Source organism: Dendropsophus ebraccatus, chromosome 3, assembly GCF_027789765.1.
Source record: "Dendropsophus ebraccatus isolate aDenEbr1 chromosome 3, aDenEbr1.pat, whole genome shotgun sequence".
Lineage (NCBI taxonomy): Eukaryota > Metazoa > Chordata > Amphibia > Anura > Hylidae > Dendropsophus > Dendropsophus ebraccatus.
The window spans coordinates 42,567,782-42,575,574 of NC_091456.1; positions in this window are offsets into that span (position 1 = coordinate 42,567,782).

The following is a 7,793-nucleotide window of genomic DNA, read 5'->3' on the forward strand; positions in this document are numbered from 1 at the left end:
TACATAGTCACAGCATGACCAATCTTGTTTATCTTGTTCGCACATATGTATGCTGTTTTCTCATTTTATTCTTTTCTTCTCCAGGCCACAATTCAGCTCTTTTTTTTTCACAAAAACTGTGAGCACTACTCCCATCATTTTATAATGATACTAGCAGGATACCGACTATGATAGGAAACACAAAGGAGGCGTATAGGAGGCGATTTCTGGCGGTAACGGGGGTGGTGCTCCTCAAAGGAACAAATCCTTATGTAGCAATTAGTGATGAGCAAATAGTGTTCGATCGAATAGCAAGGTATTCGTTCTATCGAATATAATCGAATAGTTCGCCGAATATTCGATAAATATTCGATAAGCGTTCAAATCCCCCAGCTTCCGGTTTTTACCTCCAAGTGGTCGAATAGATGTTTTTCAATTATCGAATACTTGTTCCCATAGACTTTAATGGGATCGAATATTCAATCAAATATTCGAATATTCGGGAGATATTCGTATGAATATCGAATATTCAAATATTTCACTATTCGCTCATCACTAGTAGCAATCCAAAATCAATTCCAGCACTCACCAATCAATGCTTGAAATATTTATTGGTAAATTTACATATCCAGTTGTTGCAATATAGCATAGGACGTATTTTGGCATCAGCCTTTATCAACTGCTGTTTCACACAGAGTAATAAATCTGGGCCAGAGATCTAACTAAAAAATATTCTTTACACTGCCTTAAAATCCTGGAAAAACACCAATAAAAATGCTAGCGGAAAGATGTTAGCTGGTGGTCAATGGAAGTTTATGATTTGCCTGACACACTTGGGGGGAAATTAATCAAAGGAGTGTAAATTCCACTTTTCATTCTTCACAGATTCCTTGAAAAATGAAAGGTGGAATCTGATTGGTTGCTAGGGGCAATTGGGCCAGTTCTACTTTACACCAGTATGATAAATCTCCCCAAGGTTCCCTATTAGAGATGAGCGAACCTGGAGCATGCTCGAGTCGATCCGAACCTGAACTTTCGGCATTTGATTAGCGGGGGCTGCTGAAGTTGGATAAAGCCCTAAGGCTATGTGGAAATCATGGATATAGTCATTGGCTGTATCCATGTTTTCCAGACAACCTTAGAGCTTTATCCAAGTTCAGCAGCCCCCGCTAATCAAATGCCGAACGTTCGGGTTCGGATCGACTCGAACCCGAACCCGGTTTGCTCATCTCTATTCCCTACCCCTGCTCTGAGGTGTTGCATTAGGGCTATAGGGAGCCAAATTCCACAAATCAACAAGATTGAGGCGATGGGAACTTCACTGCTGAACCAAGCAGAAAGAAAGTGACATCATATCTTTTTCGTGCACTCCCATTAAAGTCAATGGGAGCACAGTTCGCTGTGTTGTTTTTTTACATGGAAAGTAACATGATTTCTGCGTCAATAATAGTGCATTTTCTGCCTGTTTAAACTTACTTTAATACCCATGAAGCCTGTATTGCCATCTATATGCACAGATGTATATATATATATATATATGATTCAGCTCTGTTGTACACAGAATCATCCAGCTTCCTTCTCTGTCAGTCACTTTATTTCAAACAGGTGACCTCCTTTCCTTCAGCTCACAATGTTCTTTTTTCCATTCCCACGAATTCCTTTAGAGAGGTTTACACAAAATTTGCATTCATGTCTTGGTCATCCAAGACTGTTATATTGTTCAAGTCCCAAAGGATTTTCTTTCTTTACATGTTTTTCCTACTTTGCTTTGTCTCTCAGTTTCTACTTCACTAATTCCCCCTGCACCCACTGTCTGCTAATGTCTAACTCTTCTCTATTAATCTCAGATTGCTCATGGACAAAGGAATCTGGCAAATAGAATGCACTGGATCTTGTGTCCTGGCTATGAGAACAGAGGCTTATGTTATCTTATTTTATGTTTCTTTGATGCATTAGTGGAACCAGGGTTGTATACAGTTCCCCTGTAAATATCTTGACATTTGATAAAAGTGATAACAATAGTGAAATATATAAAAAGTTTAAAAAATAATATTAAAAAAAGCTTCCTGAGTCCCCTTAAGAGTGCGTTCACACTTACAGCATCTGCAGCAGATGTGATTGTGCAGATTTGAAGTCACAGATTCAAAGCAAATCAAATGTGGGCCAACAAATCTGCTGCAGATCTGCTGCGGATCCTGTACGTGAGCGCACCCTAAAGACAAACTGTGACTAGATTTAGGCTGCCTTAAACCTAGCAACAAAGAAGCTGATTACAATGATGTATTACTTATAATATTTAAAGGGGACGCTGGGTCACAGGGGACATGACAGTAATATATACTTACCTCTCTAGCTCCAGTTTTTGGGCTGCCTGGTCTGCACTGTGATCAACATTTTGACATCTACTGACATGCTGTTACCATAGGAAATGGTTGGTCAGCATAGACTTTAGTCATGTCAGCAGTTGTTGTTAAAATGCTGACAGTGGCGGAGAGTGGGTGGCCCAGGGGAGCCGACAGCTGCAGCAGAGCAGAACAGGTAAGTATACATTACTGTCATGTCCCCCACAGCCCTGGCAGCGTGGCTAATTAAGCATTTATTCCAGACAACCCATTTAATGCAGCCACTGATCCTCAGGATGTTGGCCTTCTCATTAAGGCAACCTCAGCAGTCCTTGATATTCATGAGGACCAGCTCCCTCTGCCCACGTAACACTATATGCCAATCTGCCACCAAGTTGGCAATGCTATATATTATTAAAAGTTTTAGGTTAATATAAGTTTTTATTTTAATTAAAAAAAATGCCTTTGTGCAGCCAGCGAGTAGTGCCACGGAGACGGGGGCCTATCACTCTCTGGGCCCTAGCACTGCTATGCCTTACTGTGCTGTATGCCTGTTCCTTTGCATAACCAGTGAGTACATTATGCATACAGCACATTGAGGTGTAGCTGTGCTATAGCCCAGAGAATGATATAGTACCACTATAGCTCTTTAAAGGGAAACTGTTGTGGAAAATAGCTAACATAGTTTCATAGCAATATTAGCCTACAGAGTAAAGAGGGTCATTATCGTGTTTGTAATGGCTTCTATACCTTAAAAAATCTCGTCTGGCCATGTGAACAGCCATTGTGTTCCAAGTCATGCTGTTTTTTGAAGGGGAAAAAATGCCCCAAAATTTAAGGGGTTTGATTGTAAAAGGTCTCTTTGGTAAATCCAGGGGGAGCTGGGAGGCCCCATGAATCTTAGATGGTTGGTCGATCCTGCCAAAATCATTGGGTTTAGCCTACTTTAATCTACTGTGTATTGCTAGTTTTAGCTGTCATCAACTGCCTAGACTACTATACCACAGCTGTTATTAAAGGAGAGGTCCGGCGAAAAGTTTTATTAAAGTATTGTATTGCTCCCCAAAAGTTATACAAATCACCAATATAGACTTATTACAGGAAATGCTTATAAGGTTCTTTTTCCCCTGCACTTACTATTACATCAAGGCTTCACTACCTGGATGAAATGGTGATGTCACAACCCAACTCCCAGGGCTGTGTGGGCTGTGGCTGCTAGAGAGGATGATGGCAGGGGGACACTGAGGGACACAGGGCACTGGAGGGACACTGAGCATCCCCTGCCATCATCCTCTCCATCAGCCACAGCCTGCACAGCTCTGGGAGTCGGGTCGTGACATCACCATATTATCCAGGAAGTGACATCACCATGTTATCCAGGAAGTGAAGCCTTGATGCAGTAGTAACTGCAGGGAAAAAAGCACTTTATGTGCATTTCCCATAATAAGTGTACAGTACAGACCAAAAGTTTGGACACACCTTCTCATTGAAATATTTTTCTGTATTTTCATGACTATGAAAATTGTAGATTGTAGCGCCATGCTATTCCATCCAGTTTGCATTTAGTTGGACCATCATTTATTTTTCAACAGGACAATGGCCCCAAACTCACCTCCAGGCTGTGTAAGGGCTATTTGACCTGGAAGGAGAGTGATGGGGTGCTACGCCATATGACCTGGCCTCCACAGTCACCAGACCTGAACCTAATCTAGATGGTTTGCGGTGAGCTGGACCGCAGAGTGAAGGCAAAAGGGACAACAAGTGCTAAGTATTTCTGGTATTTCCTTCAAGCCAGTTGGAAGACCATTTCAGGTGACTACCTCTTGAAGCTCATCAAGAGAATGCCAAGAGTGTGCAAAGCAGTAATCAATGCAAAAGTTGGCTACCTTGAAGAACCTAAAATATTGTTTCACACTTTTTTGTTAAGTATACTGTATAATTCCACATGTGTTAATTCATAGTTTTGATGCCTTCAGTGTGAATCTATAATTTTCATAGTCATGAAAATACAGAAAATTCTTTGAATGAGAAGGTATGTCAAAACTTTTGATCTGTACTGTATATTGGTGATTTGTATAAGTTTTGGAGGCCAATACAATACTTTAATAAAAATTTCCGCTGGACTTCTCATTTAATGGTCATGATCATTTATAACATTTTACAACAACAGACGGAGTTTAGCGTTAAATGACGGCCGTCCACTAAAGAATGGCCGTCATTACTATGTTGTGTGAACATAGCCTTTAGCTGCAAGCATTAATGGGACAAACTACGTGAGTACTCTAGGCATTTCTCCTGAATCCCTTACCCCAGGGTGTATGTTATGCACAGCATTGCTTTGTGTCAGCTTAGCCATTATCCACATGTATCGTGCAGAAGCCCCTAAAAAAATTCACTGGCACATTTATGTAAAGTGCCCAGTGCAACATTTAGTGCCCATTGCTTTGCGGTATATTCTGTGCTCATTCAGTGGACATTTAGCAGTGTTTTCTAGGCCAAGTGGCATGGGGCCCAATGTACAGTGACTATAGACAATTGGGGAGATTTATCAAACTGGTGTAAAGTAGAATTGGCTTAGTTGCCAATCTGATTTCACCTTTAATTTTTTTTAAAATCTGTGAGGAATGAAAAGTGGAATCTGATTGGTTGCTAGGGGCAACTGAGCCAATTCTACTTTACACCAGTTTGATAAATCTCCCCCAATGTTACCAAAAGGTATATTCTTTGCCTCTTCTCTGCTGAACATGTCCCCTAGCTATATATCGTAATAATAGTGCTGGACAGAAGGCTGTCATGTACATACCCCTTATCAGGGCCGGACTGGGACTTAAAATCAGCCCTGGCAATCAAACCCCAGCAGCCCACATACTATATCATGGTATATCAATTCTGCTTCATTTAGCCATGTCCCCCACTACTCCCTTAAAGGGAAACAATCAACCGATCAGTTCCCTGGAGCATTGTATAAAGCACCTGGAGCGGCCGCGACAAGTACCGACCACGGCCGCAGCAGGCGCTTTATAACGGAGAAAATGACTTTTATTCCCCGGCTTGTGACTAGATACAAGCGGGGAAGTAGTCATGGTGGTCGGCTCCCCGCTTGTATCTAGTCACTGCGCTCTGCCTGTCAGCGCGCTCGGCGGGATGATTGACTGGCAGAGAGGCCAGTAACGGACCTCTCTGCCTGTCAATCATCCCCTCTGAGCGCGCTGACAGGCAGAGCGCAGTGACTAGATACGAGCGGGGAGCCGACCACCATGACTACTTCCCCGCTTGTATCTAGTCACGAGCCGGGGAATAAAAGTCATATCAGCTCAAACGGGCTTATTAGTTCCCTTTAAACATGTGAAACCCACCATCAGCACCTAAAAATAATGCTATAACATAATCTGCTGTGGATTTGATGCGGCATATTTATGCATTCATTTCAACTGATTAAATCAGAAGCATCAAATCTGCATTGGATTAGGTATGAACGTGCCCTTAAAGGGAACCTGTGGGGTCTATACCAGGTATACAGCTGTAGATCCCAGCGTACAGGTCAGGGACCTGACCTTTAGTCCAGTGTAAACCTTTATAATCATTCTTTCCATTACCAGCTGAAGTGTCACAGATGTGGAGCAACAGCAGCACCTTCTGCCCCGCCCCTGCCTGCTCTGACTGATGGACGTATAGGGTGCTGGTGCTGCTGCTGCGGCTGCTGTTGTGAAATTTTAGTTGGAAATGAAAAGGACAATTATAAAAGTTTACACTGGATTAAAGGTCCTGTCAGTGATATCTCGCTCACACCTGTCTGCTGAGATCTACAGCCCTAGACCGGGTACGGACCTCACAGATTCCCTTTAAAGGAGAAAAACATGGCCACTTTCTTCCAGAAACAGTGCCATACCTCAGTTTGAGTGAGGTATTGCAGCTCAGTTCCATTGAAGTGAATGGAGCCAAGTTGTAATACCTCACATAACCTGAAGACAGGGGTGGTGCTGTTTTTGGACAAAAGTTACTATATTTTTTTTTAATCCTTTTATCCTGACTATGTCTCCATATAATGGCGGTATAAGTAGTAAGGTTTTAATTATTAAAATGTGTCTGCTGGTTGTGATCTCATGTGTAATCAAAGCTACATAATAAGCTGGTAGATAGATATTTCCTACTGGATATCTATCTATCTATCTCCTATCTATCTCCTATCTATCTATCTATCTATCTATCTATCTATCTATCTATCTATCTATCTCCTATTTCCTATCTATCTATCTATCTATCTATCTATCTATCTATCTATCTATCTATCTATCTCCTATCTATCTATCTATCTATCTATCTATCTATCTATCTATCTATCTATCTCCTATTTCCTATCTATCTATCTATCTCCCTCCCTATCTATCCATCTCCCTCCCTATCTCCTATCTATCTATCTATCTATCTATCTATCTATCTATCTATCTATCTATCTATCTTATATACTCTATCTATCTATCTATCTATCTATCTATCTATCTATCTATCTATCTATCTATCTATCTCCTATTTCCTATCTATCTATCTATCTATCTATCTATCTATCTATCTATCTATCTATCTATCTCCTATCTATCTCCTATCTATCTATCTCCTATTTCCTATCTATCTATCTATCTCCCTCCCTATCTATCCATCTCCCTCCCTATCTCCTATCTATCTATCTATCTATCTCCTATCTATCTATCTCCTATCTATCTATCTCCTATCTATCTATCTCCTATCTATCTATCTATCTCCTATCTATCTATCTATCTATCTCCTATCTATCTATCTATCTATCTATCTATCTATCTATCTATCTCCTATCTATCTATCTATCTCCTATCTATCTCCTATCTATCTATCTCCTATCTATCTATCTATCGCCCATCTATCTATCTATCTATCTATCTATCTATCTATCTCCTATCTATCTATCTCCTATCTATCTATCTATCTATCTATCTATCTATCTATCTATCTATCTATCTATCTATCTATTGCCCATCTATCTATCTATCTATCTCCTATCTATCTATCTCCTATCTATCTATCTCCTATCTATCTATCTATCTATCTATCTATCTATCTATCTATCTATCTCCTATCTCTTATCTATCATCTATCTATCTCCTATCTATCTATCTATCTATCTATCGCCCATCTATCTATCTATCTATCTATCTATCTATCTATCTATCTATCTCCTATCTATCTATCTATCTATCTATCTATCTATCTATCTATCTAGAACTTTCTGTGCATGATACTCTCATAGTTAATAACACCAGTAAGCAAATATTATCACCATACTGTACACGTTACTGCCATACTGTCACTAAGCAAACCCACCAATATTTCCTATACTACCAGTATATAAGTAACAAATAATATCACCACACCATGAGCACGGCCATTATCACCACATAGTGACTAATACCACTACACTGTGACTGAATACAATCCACT